This window comes from Silene latifolia, chromosome Y (genome assembly GCF_048544455.1).
Source record: "Silene latifolia isolate original U9 population chromosome Y, ASM4854445v1, whole genome shotgun sequence".
In the NCBI taxonomy this organism is placed as follows: domain Eukaryota; kingdom Viridiplantae; phylum Streptophyta; class Magnoliopsida; order Caryophyllales; family Caryophyllaceae; genus Silene; species Silene latifolia.
The window spans coordinates 219,170,620-219,193,093 of record NC_133538.1 but is presented as its reverse complement, the minus strand read 5'-3'; the positions used below and the strand labels follow the sequence as shown (position 1 = coordinate 219,193,093).

The following is a 22,474-nucleotide window of genomic DNA, read 5'->3' as shown; positions in this document are numbered from 1 at the left end:
GTCGGGTCTACTGTTGAACAGGGGGTGGTTCTTGCAAAATTGGATCAACTTGTTGGGCTCGTTAATCATTTGATCAAGGAAAATGCAAAGCTACGAGATGAGGTGGCTGATCTTCGTATCATGAACGAGGATCTATTTGAACGTCTTGATGATAAAAAGCCAAAATCCACGGCTTAAGCTTATGCCTACCTAACCCTTTTATCCACTATCCTACTTTGGCTCTTTGACTTTAAAACTCTTATGCACTTTTGGATGTTATTTTTTATATTATGCGTGACCAATATTTGCGTGTGTTTTGAGCTATTTAGCTATCCTTGAACATGTTGATGCTCCCTCCTTGATGATGTTAAGAGGGGGAAATGGTTTGAGTATGCTTATGTGTGATATCTTAACTCTTAGGCTAACGTTCACCTTGTTTATGTCTTAGTTACCATGATTAGATGTTCTACTTTAGCCAAGCATGTTGCACCCTTCGAATACCTTGATCTTGATTATAAATTATATATGTGCTGAAATGACCAAAGACCGACTAACCATGGGCTAAGGGGGAAAATCACACATGTTTGGACTTGTCATCATCAAAGGGGGAATTTGTTAGAACACATTTAGTTGATGATGCCAAGTCCCTTTGTTATTTGATTGTTTGCTTTTAGTTTAAAATGCTTAGTGATTGAAGCAATCAAATGGACTCTCAATGATGGCTCAAGATGATCAAGATAATCAAGAAGTCAAGACAATGATATTATCCTAGCCTTAGTCGAAAATTGTAAGAGTAAGTGTAACATTCTCATTCAAGTCTAGTTATGGCAAAACCATGCAACAGTACGCAATACTGTGGTTTCTGATACTACCGTAAGGAGGAAGGTTTTATACGAAATATTTAAGTGTCAAAATCTTTACAAATTTCATACTTTCAAAGATTTTACATTTGAATGACCCCAGCTTAAAAACAAATCTGAAAAAATCACATGTTGACTGCTCTAAAGTTGTGCCTCTACTTTTGACATAAATGGAAAGTTGATTTAGTCGATCAAGTACTAAAGCATTCTTCCATTTGTGGTAAGTTGTCACTTGTCAATGTGTTGAAGTCTTAAAACTTAAATAAGAAGCAAAGGAACCTGGTTGTTGTACTCACACGCAATACCTAATACTTACAATCAAATAAGGCTAGTTATTTTATTGTGCGATTAATTAATCTTGAAGTATTCACCTCAAGACCACTTCGTCTACTATAAATAGCATGCCTTAGCATCATTTATTTCTCAAGACTTTTCAAAGCATTTATTGTAAAACTTTGCAAATAATTTGTGCATTTAAAGCTTTGTTCTTCAAGTATTTGCAAAACGTTTTTCTGATTTTAAGGTCTTCATTTGTTTTTTTTAAAAGCTTTAAACCTCCACGTATTAATTCGCTGTACTGTGACATAATGAGTTCGTTCCATGATTCTCGTGTTAAGTCTTAATTGTGATCTCCATGTTCATCAACTGAACTCTTGAGATTCAAAGATTCTGTAACACCTTGAGATAGAACCCATAAACTCTTGAAGCGGAGTAGCTTCAAGTTTGAGTGCAACCGGAGTAGGTTGGCGAGTTATTTTCATTGTAAGGGGTTTAGTAAGTTTGAGTAAATTTCTAAACAATCAATAAAATAACGGTTAGACGTAGGCCTCGGAGTAGAGGCTAAACTAATTTTTTAAAATGTTGTTTGTTTGTTCATTTACTACTTTTACGTTCTTTCACTTTGCTATTTCTCGCTTATATCTAGTCAAGTTCTGTGTCACAGTCAGCTATACTGTGACATAAAACGGTTGTACCATCTTGTGAACTTACATTCTATTAAGTTTCTCAAGTCTTGTACTTCAAGGTTCTTTACTTAAATTATCAATTAACTAAGTTAAGAACAAAGTTTTAAAAAGGTACACCTAATTCACCCCCTCCCCCTCTTAGGTGTTTATCGTTCCTAACTCTTCACCTTCCAAATTGAGTTGCTTTGTCGTTCAAGAAGGTGTTAGAAATCTAGATCTCTATACTCAACATATTCATATATGTTATAATTTTAATTTAGTCATAAAATTAAAAGGTGATCTTATGCATGCAAACTACAAAATAAATAAAGAAGAAATCATCATCTCACATTGATATTTCGGTTTATATGGGCATAAGAGAGTTCTCCTACTCTCTTGTTCTTGAGCTTTCCTTAGTGGATGAACAAGGATTCAAGAAGAGAATCCCTCCCAAAAGTATTATACCCAAGATATCAACTTAATAAAATTAATATTATTATTACTAAAATAATACTAATTTTGTATTAAAATTGACCCAAAAATATTATTGGACTCTCTATTATTTCGGTTTAGAGATAAGGAAGAGAAGGAAGAATTTTATCCTTCTAAAACTCTAATTTTAGATGAATAATGAATGAATAATCTAAAATGTTTTAGGTAGTGAATATTAGGTAAAATGAGGAGAAAAACCCATGGTTTTCTCCTCTCAAAAACAGGGTGGAATGGGGAAGGGAAGAGGGCCAATGCATGAACAAAGTGTTCTTCACAATGACCACTAGGTTTGCATGGCTAGTTTTTAGGTAAATCATTATGCTTACCACTAACATAATTAACCTAATATTTTCCTAATCCACCCATTATTTCGGTTTACATGGATAAAATGGACTCCATTTTATCTTTGTCAATTTGTCATATGTCACAAGTCATATGTCACATAAAATTGTTATATATTTTTAACATATTAAAAATCAACGCATTAATAAAAATACGTCATATACAAAAATCGACTTAGTAATTCACAATTACTTGTACCAAAATATTTTACCAATTATAAATCACAACATCTTGTATTCACAATAAATTATTCATTCAAATGCAATTGTTTCTTTAAACAATAATTTCATCCAAGTAATAAAACAATTCGATTACTTAGACCGTATCTTATTTAATCAAATTACAATGAGACACGTAAATATTACTTCTAAAATCGGCCGTCAATTTTAAGTAATTTAATTGACCCGTATCGTCATAAGATCAATTAAATGATCAATTAAGAGTGTTACCCTTTAGATATGACCTAAGGGGATCAACTGGTCACCACCGTCTCACGACAGTAATGTCAAACTCTAGTCAGCCAATCATTACCGATATGTGTGGACCAGTTGACAGTAAAATATTACATCCCAATTGTATTCTTTAAAATGAGACTTAAACATGTGATCATTATGATCAACAGTTGTGATCGCATTATTGTCGGAGGACACATATTCCAATAATCTCCTACTTGTCCTCGACAAGTGTGCGTCACCAATTCTCTTGTCATATTACTATCTCCCACTCAATGCAAGGTGTCTTTCAGGTCGTACTTGCAAGTGATCATATCGAGAGTGGTTTCCTCGATCTGGAGAACAACTGATTGACCGGAGTTATCCACCATGGATACATTCCGAGCGTGGCCACGCATTTCCAGTTCATTACTCCTCGAGTGGCCCTTAGATGTTGTTATAACCCTGACTAGGGGTGGACAATTTCTATCGCACTCATCCCTTCGACTAGCCACAGCCATCATAACCCAAAATATGCCCATTTGACCCCATTTACAAAGGTCGTAGTAACACAAATCAAAGTTAATCTGAAACTGTGCCATCTTAGGCGAATAGTCTTTAGTCAAAAGAATCGACTCATTCGAATACTATAGTAGCTCTCGCCACGACCAGGCTATATAAATTTGCCAGAACTCTATAAGCGGTCATAAGGCCCGACAAAATGTTCCTAACAAAACCCTATGTGATCGACTAGTCATTCTCATATGACTCTATGGCACTTGAACTTGCTATCAATCGCCTCACACTCTAGTCACTTCGAGACGTCACCTCATGTAAGTAACTATGGGCAATCACAATGCTAATCCGTGTTCACTTTAACGGGGTTCAATTGTCTCTACAACCCGTTTGGATGTAACAAAGTATAAGGTGAGTTAATAATAACTCAAACGACAAATGTCGACATCACATTCCGGTAGTCAATACCATATTACAACCTTGTGATGCATATCGTAAGTGTGTAAACACTTGTTTGATTGCAATAGAAGTTTAACATACCACATGTCCATGAGTTCAAACTTCTTATAATCGCATTTTCTTTTACGTTCATGTTATCTTCTCATAGCATGAACCTTACCAAGTACACATCTAGGTTCCCAACCTCGGTTTTGGTTCTTTATCTTGAGAGAACTTCCTTGTCGATTATCACATAACAAACGAATTTGTGGTGAATGATATAAGTTGTACTGATCAAGTACTCTACCCACACACAATGCACTAGGTATATGTTTTGTAGAATCTTGCAACAATTGTCAAGATGATTAGCCTAGCACTTCTCACAAGTCCTAGAATTATAGGAAAAACTAGTTTTGAGTAACTTCTTATTCAACTAAGTATCTTTCCAAACTTCCTATTTCTCCTTTTAGCTTAAGAGCTTAGGATTTTCATAAATCCTTACATGTGTTCGAACTGCAATATGTGCAACCTCTTGACACACAACAGAGTCTTCTTGTCAAACACTGAAATCGCTCATCAAATTCTCCTCGAGAATTCATGACGTTTCATGTATGGCTTGCCAACGATCCATCATGCTCTTATGCATATGATATATTTTGGACATGTGCATGATTATTCTAATGGCGGAAATATTAGTAACCTTTAATCATGTCATCAACTATTCTTAGGTTCAAGGAACGACCATGACTTCTAATGGCCTTTCCATTTTCATTTACATGAATAACCTACGTTACTTGTTGATTCGATGTGTATGTCTCTATACTTATCCAACATCTCATGATGTGATTGGATTCATCATAGTCCATTTTCATCCAGAATTGAAAACTCAAATACTCCTTTGTGAAGGAAGGTATTAGCTCGTGATTCTTCAATGAGTGATGAGTTATAAATTTTACAAGATGATTGCTCCCACTAAATTCCATGTCTACACATGATAACTTCCAACTCCCACTTAATTCCACATAATTCGCAATTGACTCCTCAATTGAGACATTTCAAGAATTGAAATATATATTGCTTTGTTTAAGTTATTTGAGATAAAACCATATATGTTCCCATCATATCCTTTCAAAATACTTATTTTGAAGTGGTCTCATCTTAACCTTATGGAAAGAGATTTTAATCTCTAACTCATTCATATCATAATGATGCGTAGCAATGTCATTGTTTAAATATAAATAATATCTAATACATGTCCTTCAAAATACCCTTTTTGGAAGGAGGTTTAACCATTTCATTTTCATAATGAGGTTAAGTAATGATATTTGCGTGGTTAATACTTAACTTAGCTATTAAGGATATCGGTATATCAATCCTTGCAACCTCTAGTCATAAATCTCATTTATTTTCTAGGATGTAACTTTGATTCATTTAGGCTCTTAAGTAAATATCCATGTTGAAACTATTGGTCAAAATTTATCATAAACTAGTCAAAACTCTTGTTAAGACTTTACATTAGTCATTTTCTTCCAAAACTTTCTTTTGGTCTCCTCGTGTAGTTATCTTGAGAAAACATTCTCTTGATTACTTCACTTGGTCTCTTTTGTCATGTAGATCTATTCGAGACCATAGATCTCATCTATTGGGCATACTATATAAATAGATATACCTTTATTCAAATCATTCTCCCTTGCGTAGATCTCATCTACACAAGTACATAGATTTATCTTGGTGTTGTGTCCTCATTTTTCTCCCACTCTATCTTTAGAATAAATACACTAGAGATTCAAAGATAGTATATGAGACACAAATAATGATTTTTGAAGTATAAGGAGGACTATCTCATAGGTTGACAAATTGTTTTAGATTTTGTAAGTGTACTTGGTGATTAACTTTCCTTTAAGAGAGTTCATTAACTCAATATAACTTTGTAAATAATCATACACAAGTCTTTAGCTTGTGGTTATATAATGAATCCCATCATTATAGTTGTTAATTAGATCACTTTAAGTGAATAATCATATGTTTCTATGAGCAAGCATGTATAGACGAATTTTAGAACAAGGATAAAAATGATAAAACGGGTGACTTGGGTTGCAAACCAAGCCACCATTATCCAAAATACAACCAATTATCCAAAATACATTTCCATGTCAAACACGGAAATCAAAAGGTTCTAAAATCCAAAACATAATTAAAATAAGACAATAAAAAGCGAAGCTTCATGGAAGCTATTCCTAGCTTCTCGATGGTTTCTCAAGCTTGCTTTTCTTTTCCCTTGTCCTTGCTTGGTGGAGACCCTATTTACAATAAAAAAGGGGATACATTATCACAACTTTGTATCACAATGCCATAGTTGAATTAGAAATATAAAAGAAAGGATAGTCATTTACCTACTGGAGTGATCTTTCCAGCCTTAATATCACCAAGGTATTTGGAACAATTTCTTTTCCATTGTCCAACACCATTACAATAATGGCATTTATCAAGAGGACCCTTCTTGATCTTGGAGGTTCTAGCTTCATAAGTCTTAGCTTTGGTGAAAGTGGGAGCTTGCTTCTTACCCTTCTTCCCATTCTTTTGAACTTCCCCTTGCTTTTGGTGCTTATGTTAAGCACATATTTTGGTGGGTTCACATTTAACCCCATGTCCTTTTCGGCTTCCACAAGTAACTTGTGCAACTCTTCAAGAGACACGTCCTTGTCTTGCATGTTAAAATTCACCCGGAATTGAACATATGCCTTGACTTTGGATAAGGAGTGTAGAATCCTATCTACAATGAGTTCTTTGGGGATTTCAACCTTTTGAATTTTCAAGGTCTCGACTAGCTCCATTAATTTGAGCACATGAGGGTTAACCTTTTGGCCCTCTTTGAAGTTGAGATCAAAGAATGCCGCGGCCGCCTCATATTGGACGATCCGCGGAGTTTGTGAAAACATTGTCACAAGCTTGGAGTAAATCTCATTAGCGGTGCCCATCTTAAAGGCTCTCCTTTGGAGATCCGCCTCCATCGCAAAGATCAACACGTTTTTCATTGCGGCGGACTCCTTATGGTAAGCCTCATATGCTTCCCTTGTGGCGGTGGTCGACCTAGTATTAGGTTCGGGTGGAGAGGCCTCGGTAAGGTAACGAAGCTTGTCGTCACCTTGGGCGGCTAGTTTGAGTTGGGCATTCCAATCGGAGAAATTTGACCCATTCTTTTCAAGTTTACATCGATCCATAAAGGATCGGAGCCATGAAGTATTAGTGAGAAGCGTGGCGCTGGTGTTTGGATTTGCCATTTGTTATGAGAAATAAGAGCGGTCTACAAAACAAAATAGAAGGAATAAAACATATGTCGTTTTAATAATAATAATACTCGTAAAAAAGTTTAAACAAGTTTTATTACATTTATCTAGTGACCTCTACCCAACTTAGATAAATGATTCCAAGACCCAAATTCATATCGACTTAGGCACGGTAGGGCCGATTCATCCCTTATCAATATAACTCGGTGGATTAACGCTTAATCGATTCTACTTTTAGAACTCTTGGTCGATAAAATTACTCTAATGTTTATCTATAGCCCGGAACACATGCGGCTACGGTCACGAATACTTCCGTTGAGCTCAATCCAAATTTCGAATAAATGTGCCCATGATCCAAATCCACATCAACTTGGGCACGGTAGGGCCGATTCATCCCTTATCAACATGAATTCGGTGGATAGACATTTATCACCCACTTCCCCAACGTAACAAGTTTTGTACCCCGGTAGGGCCGAGTGCACTCTCTCGCGAAATAGGTTTTCATGGTTTCTACTATTTGGTAAGGCTAGTCTCAATTGATTGTTTTAGAGAGAGGTCATGTCAATTTATTATCTATCACGTTTTAAGTGAACTAAAGCGGTGAACTACGATAATTCTAATTGACACGGTCGATAATATCGATTAAAAGATGATGCATGTTTTAGTTATGGCGATTTAGCGATGCATGCTACATATAAATAAAATGCAAAGCATAAAAAACATCCTAGTATGGCCTTCCTAAAAATAGAAAATCTAATTAACTATTACAAATTCGGAAACCAACTCCATTGGTCCCTTGAACTTCGGTTATGGCACGCATCTCGAGGGAACACCGTCTTTATGTATCGCCTTCTTGAATGACACCGTCTTGAAGGAAATCCGGAATAAATAAATTACATAACAAATTACATAATTTCGTATTATACATTTGTAATTAAAATAAAATAAATCTATTAAATTACAAAATGGTGATACGAGATCACAATAAATTACAACCGAATCGATATTCCCATACATTTCGGGTAATATCAATTAAAAACTTAGCCCATACTAAGTAAAATTACATAATTCAAAAATTACATAAAATAAAATTATGACAATCATAAATAAAATACAGCATTATAATATGTATGAACATGCCCAATTTTATGCTAAATCGCCTTTAAGTATCCAATATCGTATATTTAACGGTTTTTACGGATTTGCGTGATTCAACCTTTTAAAATCACAATAAAATACATAAATTCATATTTATGCATAAGTTAATTACCCTAACCTCTTAGGACTCAAAATTAGTCTCCACTAACTATTTGACCATAATTAACTCATATTTCTAAAATTGTTCATTAATGGACCTAAAATTATAATAAAAATGCTATAAACTTCAAATAAATCACAAAAAAAAAACCAAATAAATTTGAAATTTGAAATTTAAACTTATGAACATTCTGGAAAAATACCATGACACTCAAAATATTCAAAAACTTAGGTTAAAATTTCGTAAAATTATCAGAAAAACTATGTTGCGGTTTATTGGATTTATCAATAAAAATCATAAAAACATGAGAAAAATTATATTCATCAACTTTTCAATTTTAGATCTGAAAAAGATAATAAAATGAAACATGTGACGTTTTTCCTTAGTCATAGAGTATGTTTTAGCAATTATTCACTAATTAAGTCACTATTTATGCTATTTTTCATCAAAAATTCATAAATCATGCATGAAGACTTCAATATGGCCTATTATTTTACACATATCTTGTAAAATTGCATGTAACAATATATTAAAGTTTTATGACCAGATTCGAAATTTATCTCATATTAACCTTTTTTTCTTCTAAATCCGATTTTAAACATGAAAAATCCATATTTCGAGCATAAGAACTCCAAAAATTATGAAAATTTACAGGTCATCTCAAAATAATATATGTGAAAACATATCCAAAAACCACTAGAAAATTCAAAGTTTAGCTAATTTTAGTGCGAAAATGACATTTTAATCATAAAATCACATTTTTAATGCCATTATTATATAAGATGAACAATAAAAATCCATAAATTAACCAAAATATCCTAAATACATTTTAGGATCAGAAACTTTAACATGCATAATTTATTTCGTGATATATCATAATAACACAAATTTACAAGTTTTATATGTTAATCGTATAACTCGGAAAAACTATAACCGATTTGCATGCAAACAACCAAGGCTCTGATACCACTTGTTAGAAATCTAGATCTCTATACTCAACATATTCATATATGTTATAATTTTAATTTAGTCATAAAATTAAAAGGTGATCTTATGCATGCAAACTACAAAATAAATAAAGAAGAAATCATCATCTCACATTGATATTTCGGTTTATATGGGCACAAGAGAGTTCTCCTACTCTCTTATTCTTGAGCTTTCCTTAGTGGATGAACAAGGATTCAAGAAGAGAATCCCTCCCAAAAGTATTATACCCAAGATAACAACTTAATAAAATTGATATTATTATTATTACTAGAATAATACTAATTTTGTATTAAAATTGACCCAAAAATATTATTGGACTCTCTATTATTTCGGTTTAGAGAGAAGGAAGAGAAGGAAGAATTTTATCTTTCTAAAACTCTAATTTAAGATGAATAATTAATGAATAATCTAAAATGTTTTAGGTAGTGAATATTAGGTAAAATGAGGAGAAAAACCCATGGTTCTCTCCTCTCAAAAACCGGGTGGAATGGAGAAGGGAAGAGGGCCAATGCATGAACAAAGTGTTCTTCACAATGACCACTAGGTTTTCATGGCTAGTTTTTAGGTAAATCATTATGCTTACCACTAACATAATTAACCTAATATTTTCCTAATCCTCCCATTATTTCGGTTTACATGGATAAAATGGACTCCATTTTATCTTTGTCAATTTGTCATATGTCACATGTCATATGTCACATAAAATTGTTATGTATTTTTAACATATTAAAAATCAACGCATTAATAAAAATACGTCATATACAAAATCGACTTAGTAATTCACAATTACTTGTAGCAAAATATTTTACCAATTATAAATCACAACATCTTGTATTTACAATAAATTATTCATTCAAATGCAATTGTTTCTTTAAACAATAATTTCATCCAAGTAATAAAACAATTCGATTACTTAGACCGTATCTTATTTAATCAAATTACAATGAGACACGTAAATATTACTTCCAAAATCAGCCGTCAATTTTAAGTAATTTAATTGACCCGTATCGTCATACGATCAATTAAATGATCAATTAAGAGTGTTACCCTTTAGATATGACCTAAGGGGATCAACTGGTCACCACCGTCTCACGATAGTAATGTCAAACTCTAGTCAGCCAATCATTACCGATATGTGTGGACCAGTTGACAGTAAAATATTACTTCCCAATTGTATTCTTTAAAATGAGACTTAAACATGTGATCATTATGATCAACAGTTGTGATCGTATTATTGTCGGAGGACACATATTCCAACAGAAGGCTATTGTCGATCGACATGGAGCTTAGGTCGATAGACATGCTACACATATTCGATAGGCAATAAAGAAAGTTCTCCAAATTGTTTCACTGTGTCGACTTAAATTCCCCCAAAGTCGATAGACATTGAAGAGAGGTCGATAGACAGAGGAAGGGTTTCGTTAGACAAGCTATGGAATGTCATTAGACAAGAGTACTTGTCATTAGACAATGCGTATAAAACTTCATTCTCGCTTTCCAAAACTCGTCTAAGTTTTTCTAAACTTCTTCCTTCTCCATTACTTAGCGAATTTGGCTTGTTAATGCATAAATGAGGTTCGATCCTGCAAAGGACATGAAATACACCAAAGTAGCAAATACGGGAGGAAAAAGAATGAAATAAACAAACAAGCTCATAGAAATGCGTGCCAAACATGTAAATAGACGCATCTAAAAGGCACGCATCAGTAGCATAAATAGTGTAAAAAGTAAGGAAAAAAAATCAAAATACACGAATTACACAGAGTAACACTTAAGCAAAGTAGTGTCTAATATTAGTATGTGATAGTGAGTCTTGTGCTCAAGCGCAAATTCTTTGGAATCTCTCATACCTAAATTCATCAACATCAATTCAAGTTTATCCTAATTAGTAAATTTAACTGCGTAAAAATGAACAATTAGGTGACGAAACAAGAATCAGTTTGCTGAAGAAACTTAATTCAAATTTATTGCAGTAATTCAATAGAACAAATTAAACAAACATTTCAGCGCAAGTTCCTAACTTACTCAACATCAATTCAAATTAAACGTAGTAAAATGAACAATAAATGACAAAATATGAATCAGTTTGATAAAGAAACTTAATTCAAATTCAATCTTGAATAGAAATTGAATGAAAGTAATAAATTTTAAAGAAAAAAAAAACGATAAGATGAAGATGAAGAAAAAGAGAGTAAATTATGCAGTAGCAGTTGAAGTAGCAGTTGAAGTAGCTTGGCAGCTTGACCCAAACCAAGGTCCAAAAGATTATAATTAACAGGAAAAAGCAATCTAGTAAATTAAAGAAAGGCTCTTGAAGACTTGAAACAGCCCTAACAAAGACCATACCTATACAGAGTATACAATTCATTCATTATTTCTACTTGCCGTCTCAATGGTTCAATCAGTTTAGAAAGAGTTTAACACAATACGACACACCCTTAGACATAGAGTAAAGAGTTCGACGCAATAATAAGGTGAAATTATAAACTGCAAATTGATGGGTGATTGGGTTTCGGTACGACACACCCTTAGACATAGAGAATCCCGACAACGGCCTCCATCTCCTCGACCAGAAACGCAACACAGTCATCTTCACCATTGATATAGACTATTAGGTCTTAGCCAAAATATATCACAATATTCACTAATTTTCTAATTTACCAATTCAACTTATCATGTATTTGTAAATTAATTCACAAACATTAATATCCTCAAACAAAAGGATAAAGTAAATTGTTAATCCCTTCTTTATAATTGATCTTCAACTTAATCAAATACTACTAGATCAAAATCAAAAGCAAAATACATTACCCTAATTATTCAACATCCCTTTGATGATTTTAATTAATTTTATCACCGAAAAATTAAAATTAATAATCGCAGAATGCTTGACATTAGTAGAACCTAAGTAACATGATAAATCAGAGAAGATTATGATTATTGAATAATTAACAATATGGATTAACCAAAAATAATTAAAGTAGTAGATGATTACCTGGTATTATAGAGAAAAATAATTAAAGGAGCAGATCAACAGATTTGAAAGGAGAGAAAAACTGAGTTCGATAGCAATGAAATATAAGGGTATAAGAAAGGGGTTTGTTAGATATTAATGGCGGTAAAAAAATTTGGTTTTGGCACTCAAAAATATTTGTGGAATCATGGAAACAGAAGCAGAAGCAACAATTTAGTGCTTCTGTTTCTAGGGGCTTTTTTTTGTACGTTTTGACTTTTTAAAAGTAGTTTTACAATCCCCTAAAATATAGTGTTTGGCCAAATTTCTCTTTTTACGGTTACAGAAACACTTTTTAAACTTGGTCAAACACCCGCTTATATATTACTGCATTCAGGAACAATATCGAGCAACATTTATCTACCGACTAATGAACCCTCTTCAACCTAGGCCACCTCTATCAATTCCACATTACTGATTATCTTTTGGTTGATGTGATCAGGTCGATGACACTTTCGGCAAATCCTCGAGCCCTTAACCTTAGTAGCAGTAATTGAAAACAAAGAGGAAGGCAAAGGGAGAAAACGTGTACTTTAAAGAGCTACACTTGACATTATTGTTGTCCTAGCAATAAGACCTTTGAAGCATTGCAAATTTGCAATTCAACCAAGTTGACCTCACAATGCGATTGATGCACTACTTTTGTTCTTTTATTTATTAAATGCTGCATAATTGCCAAATGCACTGCAGGTCTGCAGTACTGCACTGGCTCAAAATCTTGTTCAAATTGATTAAGATTGTGAAGATTTTAAAATATCGGCTCCGTAAAATCTCAGCTCAAGCTTGGTGCTTGTACAAAGAGAATGAATTGAAAACATTATGAGCTCATGTGTACTGTCACAGTAGAAGATCACAACCACGAGCACAGAAATGAAAACAGGTAGAAATGCAAAAATTAGCAATAACAGTAATGTAAAACTTAATATACTAATTACAAAAATCAAAACATTTCATACGGAGACATATCTTATCTCAGATTAAGCCCTTTGCATTCTGGAGTCATCATTCATGTCACTCCATCCATGATTGATAAGATGATTCTATTTCTGTTGGAACTATGCCCCAGAGCAATCGTTATGAAACGTTTTTGAACGAACTTCATACAGTGTAATTATTAATGGAAATTAATAATTAGATGGCTTTTTCTTATTATCTTATTAAGGTATTAATACGATGATAAGTCCTTGATGAAACTGGTATATTTGACATCATAATGGAGATTATGATAATGAGAGTCGAGTATTATAAAGTTTAGTCTAAAAGTGTTCTTGGTCGTTGGATCTTCAGAACGGGACTATGATAATCCGGATAGACCAATATATTGATAACGTTACTCATAGGATGAGTATTAATGGATCTCATTCATTAAGTTATAATATAGATAATGCATATGGAGATATGATTATTGAACGTGATCAACAAGGTGAGATTTCCCAAATGGTTATTATTACCTATGCACCACATCAATGTGGAAATTCTCTTAAGGAGTAATTGTATATTTTATCCTTTGACCCGAGATCATCATTGTAGTTAATAGACTACTTATTATACTTAGATACCGGACACCTAGTGTGTAAAAATGCTAGTTGAATGGTCATTGGGTATAATTGAGTACCTATGCAATTAGTGGTGAGTCAAGATGGAATCCGTCAGCTCAAGGTAATGAGTTTGAACTCTATGTTGTCATTAATCTTATTGGTCATATAAAAACCTTGGCCAGGGTAGACGAATGATTTAAGAAAGGAGTTTCTTAAAGTCATTCCCGACCAATAATGATAGACATGTAACATAATGGTCGTCTAGTGGGGTTTGACAAATAAACCATACCCTAGGATGATCTGGAGTTGGAACGGCGGAGGGAAATAAATACAATATCCTTTACCAGGTTCGAGTACAGTGAATATTGGTATTCACGCTATCCGGCCGTTGGGGAGTGTTGTTAGACGCCAACCTCGATTAATAGTTAATGAGATTAATTATTACCGGTTTAGCGATGAACCTATGTGGTCACACACTTACGGTCGATATTTAACGTTTACGGTTATTTAATTTATTATGAGATAATTAATTAAATAATCTCGACGACATATTTTTATATTGTCCGCTAACACGGAAATATAGTTAATATCGGAAAGATAATTGTATGAGAACGGATCGAAACTAATCACATATGGCCACGTGCCTTTTGTGATAAGGATGGTGATTCATTTTGTGAATCATCCCACCATGCTACGTGTTTTCTTTGAGTTATCTTAGTTGGTAAGTAAACCAATGAGGTGATTGCATGGCATAGCTAAAAGATAACTCTGGTTAGCTAGGGCCTAAAGTAAGCATTGGAGAACACGTTTTGTTGCCTATAAATAGCAAACTTGCGTACTATTTTCTATATAGAATGGCAACAAGTTTTGATCGAGTCTTACTCTCATGGTCTCAATACATACTTATAAAAGAGAAAGTGTTTCTCTATTATTCCGAGGTCGTCTCAAGGGTTGAGAACGTTAGTCTATCTACCGGTGTGGATACACTAGAGACTCCGTATTTTCGGGGTTAGACCAATTTATTGTCTACACATAAAGTATGTGTCCCTTTACTCAATTTTACAAGTTTTTAAATGCAATAGGTCTCAGGAGGACCGCGTTTCTGTCTTCCGCTGCTACATGTGATGTACCGCGGTCCCTTCAATTGGCATCAGAGCCAATTTTGCATTTACTTTTTGTAAATTCGGGTCTCGCGAGAATAGTTCTCGCAATTCGTTGAGTAACAAAACTATTACATGCATGCGTAATTAGCTTTGGTCTAATATGTGGATATAAAAGGCATTTCCACTTTAGTGCTAATCATTGTTTCAAGCATTGCATTTTGAACATTTATTGGTAATATAATGTCATTATAATGTTTGAGTAACATATGAGTGTGTAAGCTGTTTTAATGCTTATGGTTGCTATTTAGCATGCAAAGTATATGGTGATAGGAGCCGACTCTTGTATGGGATATAAGGGTCAGTCTTATACTCTTATCAGTTGGGTTATATTAGATATAGCCAAGTGTGTTATTAAATTGTTTAAATGACACATAAAACATGAAGTACTACGGTTATGCGATAATTGTGTAAGACAGTTATATTGGATATAATTGTTAGTGCTAATATATTATATAAGCACTCGTGTTATTCAGATTGTTTGAATGACATTAAAACTTGGCCATCTTAAAGATTATTGAGTTTTTAATTGATAGAATATGAGATATTTTGTCAAAGGTTGCCACTCAGGTAGGAAATAAAATTATTTTATTTTCGTTTACAAGAAGCGACCTGACAACCAGGGGGCTTGTAGTTCGGGGATATAATAATATTGTCTATTGTATGTGATACAGGGATGAAGAAAAGTTAACTAATCTTGTACTTTTAGTCTGGACAACCCAGAGGGTATGACATTTATTAATTTTCTGTCACTAGAGTGGATAAACTCAACTACACTAATAGGAACGACCTGACAACCAGGGGACTATGTAGTGTAGAGCCTGAAATGATTTTATAAGATAAAATCAGATAAATTTTAATTATGATGAGAAACGACCTAACAACCAGGGGGCTCAGGCATGTTTTAAAATTCTTATATATCATTATGAGGAAGTCCATATCATGATGATGTATGATTATGTTCTTATTGGATTGTTTTCTTTCCTACTAAGATTTCTCAAAGAAGGCTAGTGGGAGTACAGTCATTTTCCTAGTACTATATGTGGATGACATATTGGTGATAGGAAATGGTGTGCTAGTGTAGACACCTCAAAATGTCTACCTAGCCTTACGGGTACCCGATGATGAGGCTCAAATTTAAATGACTAAATGAAAATTGTCAATGTTATAATTAAAGGCTCTTTACGCTTATTTCCCGAAAATTACTTAAAAAGCCCAATACCCATGTTAGTAAGATTAAGATATTCCATTCTTTCCATTCTGTAACTCAATCCAACAATTAGTTACCTTTTCTTTTTATTAATAGGCCCAAGTCATAAGGCAATCCACCTTATTACCAATATTGCATAAACTAAAGCCCACTTAATGGCTTTGTACGTACAAGAAGATACGAGAATAAAAACACAAAATAGGTTGTCAAGATAAATGATGAGGATTTTGATTCTTATCCCATTAGTGTACGACAAGAGAAATTGAAGTTGTGTGCAACAAAGGTAGTAGAAGCAATAACAAATTCCAATATCCAAATCTGTGTAGACAATAGTTCCGCATCACTATAAAAACTGCCCGCAATACATAGGGAGGAGGGACGGACAATTATAGAGAGAGCACAACAGAAATACAAAAAGCCGTGAGGCACAATACCAGACCCCAGATCCCATAAATTCTACTCAGATAAACCGTCTCAAATATTCTATCCCAGTTTCAATTCAAAATCATAACCACAAATGAATCATCCCAGTTTTCATATAAGCGCATAAGAGCCAATAATTAACGACAAAGTCGAAATTCATTAATAGTCAACATCCACATAGGCCTGAGCGTACCGACATCAAATAAGTTTTTCTTTACTCTTTCTTTTTATTTAATTCTTTTATTTTATCTTTTATTTTCTTTATTTTATTGTCTTAACTAACTATTAATTTGTTTTTGTAAATAATTGTATAAAGTTTGTTACTAACTTTCTTTTTTCTGTCTTATTTTCGTCAAATATATAATATTACAAATAAATAGTAGAGGCCGTCAGTTTGATGGGCGATCCGGGTGCCTAACACCTTCCCTGATCGTACCTTTACCCCCGAATCCGCAATCTTTGGTTCAGGCCGGAGAGACGGATCAGTCCCCATTCTAGGGATCAAAAGGGGCCTTTTCCGTTAACTTATTTTTGTATGTTTTTTATAAAACCTACTGGCGACTCCATATTATTTACCATATTTTCAAAAAGGAGATTTTTTCAGGGATCTCATAGTGGCGACTCCGCTGGGGACTTAATAAGAGGGTAAGACTTGAAATTTAATTGTGATATTATATATTTGACTAACTCTGTTTTTGGCGCATGTGTTATTTTAGACGCGCGGCTTATATGTGGTGCAGTTGAGGTAAAAATCAATCATCGTCTTGATTTTAATAACAATTCATCAAATTTTGCATGACCTGTTTAAGAGAATCTACGTAGTGTTTACTATGTACTATGCTTGTTATCAGTTGATCTTATCACCATTTCCTCCTGTTAGTTTTTTTTAATTATCTCAATTGTTTGTCCAGATCTTTTAATGTGCAAAGTATTATTTTATAGTCTGACAAAAAAAAAGGGTATAGGCTCTCCGTAAGCCAATATTATGCCATTTAAGCTACCCTAATTCACCCTCGGTAAGTATGCTATATACTTAGAAGGTTTATTCGACCGACTAGGCCTTACACGTATTTTCCACCTCATGACGTCGCGTTTTGGCAACTCATCTGGTCCATATGACTGGGGGAGCACAAAAGCGAAAGATACCCTCGGGTATTTTAATGTTGTGAGTACCCAATTTCCTACCCACAAACCTAACCATAAGAGCCCGTAGAACCTTTGATTAGGATCATGTTTGTAATCTTGTAGCTTTCGTGCCGTTGCATGAGTCATAATTGCGTCGTATAGTTTATAACTCACTCTGTCTGTTTGTTGCGTCAAAAAAATGGTACTTCATCAGTGTCATTCAAACAAGCATTTGCATCTAGATACTAACTTGTACATTAATTAGCCTTAACCTATACCATCATAGGACATTACATAGGTTTTGCATTTAGCTAGTTCACGTGTCACCGTCTTTCTATCCGTCATTCTGTTCGTCGGTCCCCGCACACTAAAGAAAAAGAAAAAAACCAAAAAATATTAGTTTAGTTCTTGATCAGTCACGCGTCAAGAGTAATACCAGCACCTAATTTAGCTCGACCTTTGCATTCATGTAACAAAAAAAATAGGTCCTTGCATTCAGGCTCATATAGCACTAAAATCCATTAAAATCTGTTTGCATTTAGCCTATTCAAGATGCGTCGCGCGTCGATCAAATCGGTTTCACGGTTCGTCAGTTTGTCAATCCGTCTCGTCGGTCCTACACTCTAAAGAAAAAGAAAAAAAAATCACGTTCATCACGATCGATTCTGCGTAAAAAAATATAATACTAGCATGTATAGTCCATTAGATAGAATCTGCATCCTAGGTAGTTAGACATATGCATTAAACATAGTAAGTTTCATTCTTAGGCAAAGTCTCATGTAGAGCATGCATTACCTTATGTCTCAGATCTAGGCCAGTGGACACGCATTCAGCATTTAGCATTTGCATATAATAGTTCGGTACAGCAATGACACGGTAAAAATAAAAGCTTTGCTCGTTACTTACAGTCAGACCTCGTTCAGTATTAGGCAAATAAGATTTTCATGAGCATTCAATATAGTACTCCATACTAGTCCTGTCTCCTATAAAGGAAATAAATTCGTTTTCTAAAAGCTAAGATGTCATGATCTGGGATAGAGAGAAGTAAACGAGACCCTAATTTTAATAGCCACTCTAGCTTGGGAACAAAAGAAGGGTACAGGAAGACTAGACAATACCACAACTCACATGTAGTTTCCATCAAAATTTGATTAAATTAGGACCATCCAAGTCCTTTCTCACTTGCATATCTATATAAAATAAACTACGAGTAAGAATAAACATGTCAATAGAGAGAAAATTCACTCTTATAGTCATATAATCTCAAGTGTTCCTGACATTACCTAAAAAAAAAAAACAAAACACTAGATTACATAAGTGTCTAATTAAGATAGGACCATCCTAGTCCTCTTTGAGTTGCATAAATTAAATAAGTGGAAAAAACGAGCATATGTCATTTTTATTAGTAACTTGTTCTACTTTTTACCCTTAAATAGTAGAATAGACTTGAAATACTTTAGGGCGTATCTTTTTAGTGTAGATCAGTCGACCTCTTAGAGTCAGCCTAAACGAGGGCGTGCACTGGTCCATCTTTTCCATCTCTGTGGTGTGATAATTCCTTGATCGCCGTGTCTCTAACTAGGTGACCTATAGGTTTGGAGATTCCATCTTTCTACTTGATTCGTTAATTTTCTATACTTCATGCGACTACTAGTTTAAATGAGCACAACTATCTCTTTACCAAATTTGCCAATTTCTCATATCTCGGATGAGCACAAACTCATACACTTGTGCCCAAACTCACCAAATGAAATACGGGAGCGCACACTCCGTGCTATTAAAACAAGATAGGTGACCACAAGTCCCTTATAATGAACTTACGATGTGAGTCTAAGTACCTATGCAAGCTCAAACATATCCATATCCAGTTTCAAGACTCTCAAATATTCAAAGAGAAAAGTTATGATCTCAAATAGATACAACTCCAGTGTCAAAAGACTCAAAAAATTCATAAGTAAACAAAAATTCCAGTCAAATTCACAATCAACTCCAATGTCAAAAATCTCAAAAATTCAAAGACAAAAAAAAGTTCGAGTCAAAAAGAGAAAAAATTCAAAAGACAAAAAAAAAGTTCCAGTCAAAAAGAGAAAAAATTCAAAAGACAAAAAAAAAAGTTCCAGTCAAAAAAGAAAAAAAGAGACAAAAAAAAAGTTCCAGAAAAAAAAAAAACAATTCCAGTCAAATTTGCAATCAAATTGCAGAGTAGTCACTTTTTCATTTCTCAGACGAGTCAATTCCACAGTTACATTGTCTCCATACCTTTTGGGACGATCCTTTCATTCATTTAGGTGAGTGAGAGAGGCACACAGATCTCCAGTGTCTTCTAACACCATAGACCCTTCCACTCCATTCCATCTATCACCCTCGTTTAGCATCTAAGAATTCGGTGGATGTACACTACACTTATACGGTCACAAAAGTATTTTATTTCTATAGTATTAGTTTTAGGTAATTAGCCGAGCTTGTTAATGTAAAGAGGGCAAAACTCATTTTATAAAATGAATCTCAAAATCCAAAAAATAAATAATAAGAAAAAAATTTGGCACAATCATGACCCATACTAGGTCGGAAGAGAAAAAAAAGAAAAAAAGGAGAAGAAAACAGGTGTGCTAGCTAAGTGACTGTTGCGTGACTGACACGGAAAAATACCTGATGTAACATGGGGACAATCACGACCCACACCAAGTCGAAGGAAAAAAAAAGGGAAAAAGAAAATACCTGAACAGGGGCTACCACAAAACAGTGAAGAGTCAGACCAGGGGCATATGAAAACACTAAGCGCATATGTTTGACTACATTTAGACGACTGCCCTGACCAAAAAAAAGTTATAAGGACTTACAAAGCAATGACGGTTCAATAGGCACAACACCTAAGCAGCTAGAACTAGAATACTCCATCCCTGTCCCGGATCATGCTCAATAACACGTTTTTTTTTAGAAAAAAAAATTTAACAGGACTAGTAATGGATGTATCACGTTTCTATAGTCTATTTTAGATATAATGCATCGTCAGTTGGCTAGTGTGGTACTTGTTGTCTCAAGCACGTTAAAATCGTCAGTAGTATATACATCGTCAGCATCATATGTTATCATGCATCATCATCATCATCATCAAAATCATGATCATATTGTTGAGGTAGTTGTATTGTAAACACTCAAGCACACCACTTGATTTAGGAGGAAAAAAAAGCATAATTTCAGTTCAATCATATTATCAGTCAAGCTTGGCATTAATGTCACAATTGCGCCATCAATTGAGTCAGGCACACGACTTGATTCGCGAGACCAGTAAAATTATCAGTTCAATCATCAAGCATACGACTTGACCAGTGAAAATACGGAACGAAAAAAAAGCATGAATTTGAAGTCAGTCAATAAAGAGACAGGATACTTACGATCTGATTTGGAGCTTGAAAGCAAGAATGGAAATCCGATCAAAATCACAGCCAAGAGGTTCGACAGTGCTCCTTTATCAGTCAACTCGTCGCCAATCTATTGTTCAGACGATGGCTACGATGGCACAGCTGCTGTCCCAAATCAGGATAGTACATTTCAGCAATCATTTTAAGAACATAACTTCAAAATCAAAATCAATCAACAAAATAAGAGGAAGCACTTACTTCGACGGGGCTCCTTCATTAGACATCCGATCGCCAATTGGGGGCTCAAATGGCGGCACAAAACCGCTGATCTCATCCCATATAAGGATAGTCAAATTGATCGGCGTTTTTCTCTGATGGGCAGCAACAAATGCAAGAAATTAAAATCAATTCATTCACAAAGTGACGATTGATTGGAGCTTCGATGGAGGAACGCGATGCCATTAAAAAGAGAAAAAAAAAACCTGAAGTCATAATACGGAGGAAAACTTGATCTGGCATTCCAGCATGCAAACTCCGTTTGAAGACCATCATCTTGTTCCCGATCGGTAGGAGCAAATTAACAATTGATTTGGGGCTGATTTCAGGTGCAAAGTAATAATTGCTTTGGGATTTATGACGATTGAAGAAAAGCGATTCAGAAACAAATGAAAGCTTGGATCACAACTTAGCTAGTGACGATAAGTTAAACATCAATTAGCTTGTTGGTAGAATGATCGTGAAGGATGCAAAATGGATTTTCACTTCCCCTTTGTCAAAAACATACGACGGCTTCAATAACAATGATAACTTAAAGGGACTTATCCACTTCACTTACGGGACAACTAAGTTATCCGGTTGTTTCTCACCGTGTTTAAGTGTGCGTTTCCTCGGTTTTAAACCCGTTCTTGTAAAATAAAATATTACACCTCTCTTTTTTTTGTTTTTTTGCGAAATAAAATTTCGCAATCAACCAGCCCATTTCGTGAAATAAATTTTTACGATTTTCAAATCTATCTATTTCGAAATAAAATTTTGAAATCCTTTGGTCGGCAGGCCCTAACATGCATCTGAGTTCTTAAAATCAAATTTTCTGAACTTGTCTTTTTGCG

At 34.3% G+C, this 22,474-nt stretch overlaps 1 long non-coding RNA gene across 1 annotated transcript; it reads right to left on the bottom strand.

Annotated features, from left to right (window-relative positions):
- Positions 1 to 18,142: 18,142 nt before the first annotated feature.
- LOC141634420 (uncharacterized) lies at positions 18,143 to 22,181 on the bottom strand. The gene is made up of 5 exons (XR_012539141.1): positions 21,848 to 22,181; positions 21,624 to 21,736; positions 21,399 to 21,527; positions 18,461 to 18,626; positions 18,143 to 18,370 (listed from the first exon to the last, which is right to left on the bottom strand). It is a non-coding gene; the product is annotated as an uncharacterized LOC141634420 (long non-coding RNA).
- Between the last annotated feature and the right edge of the window lie 293 nt (positions 22,182 to 22,474).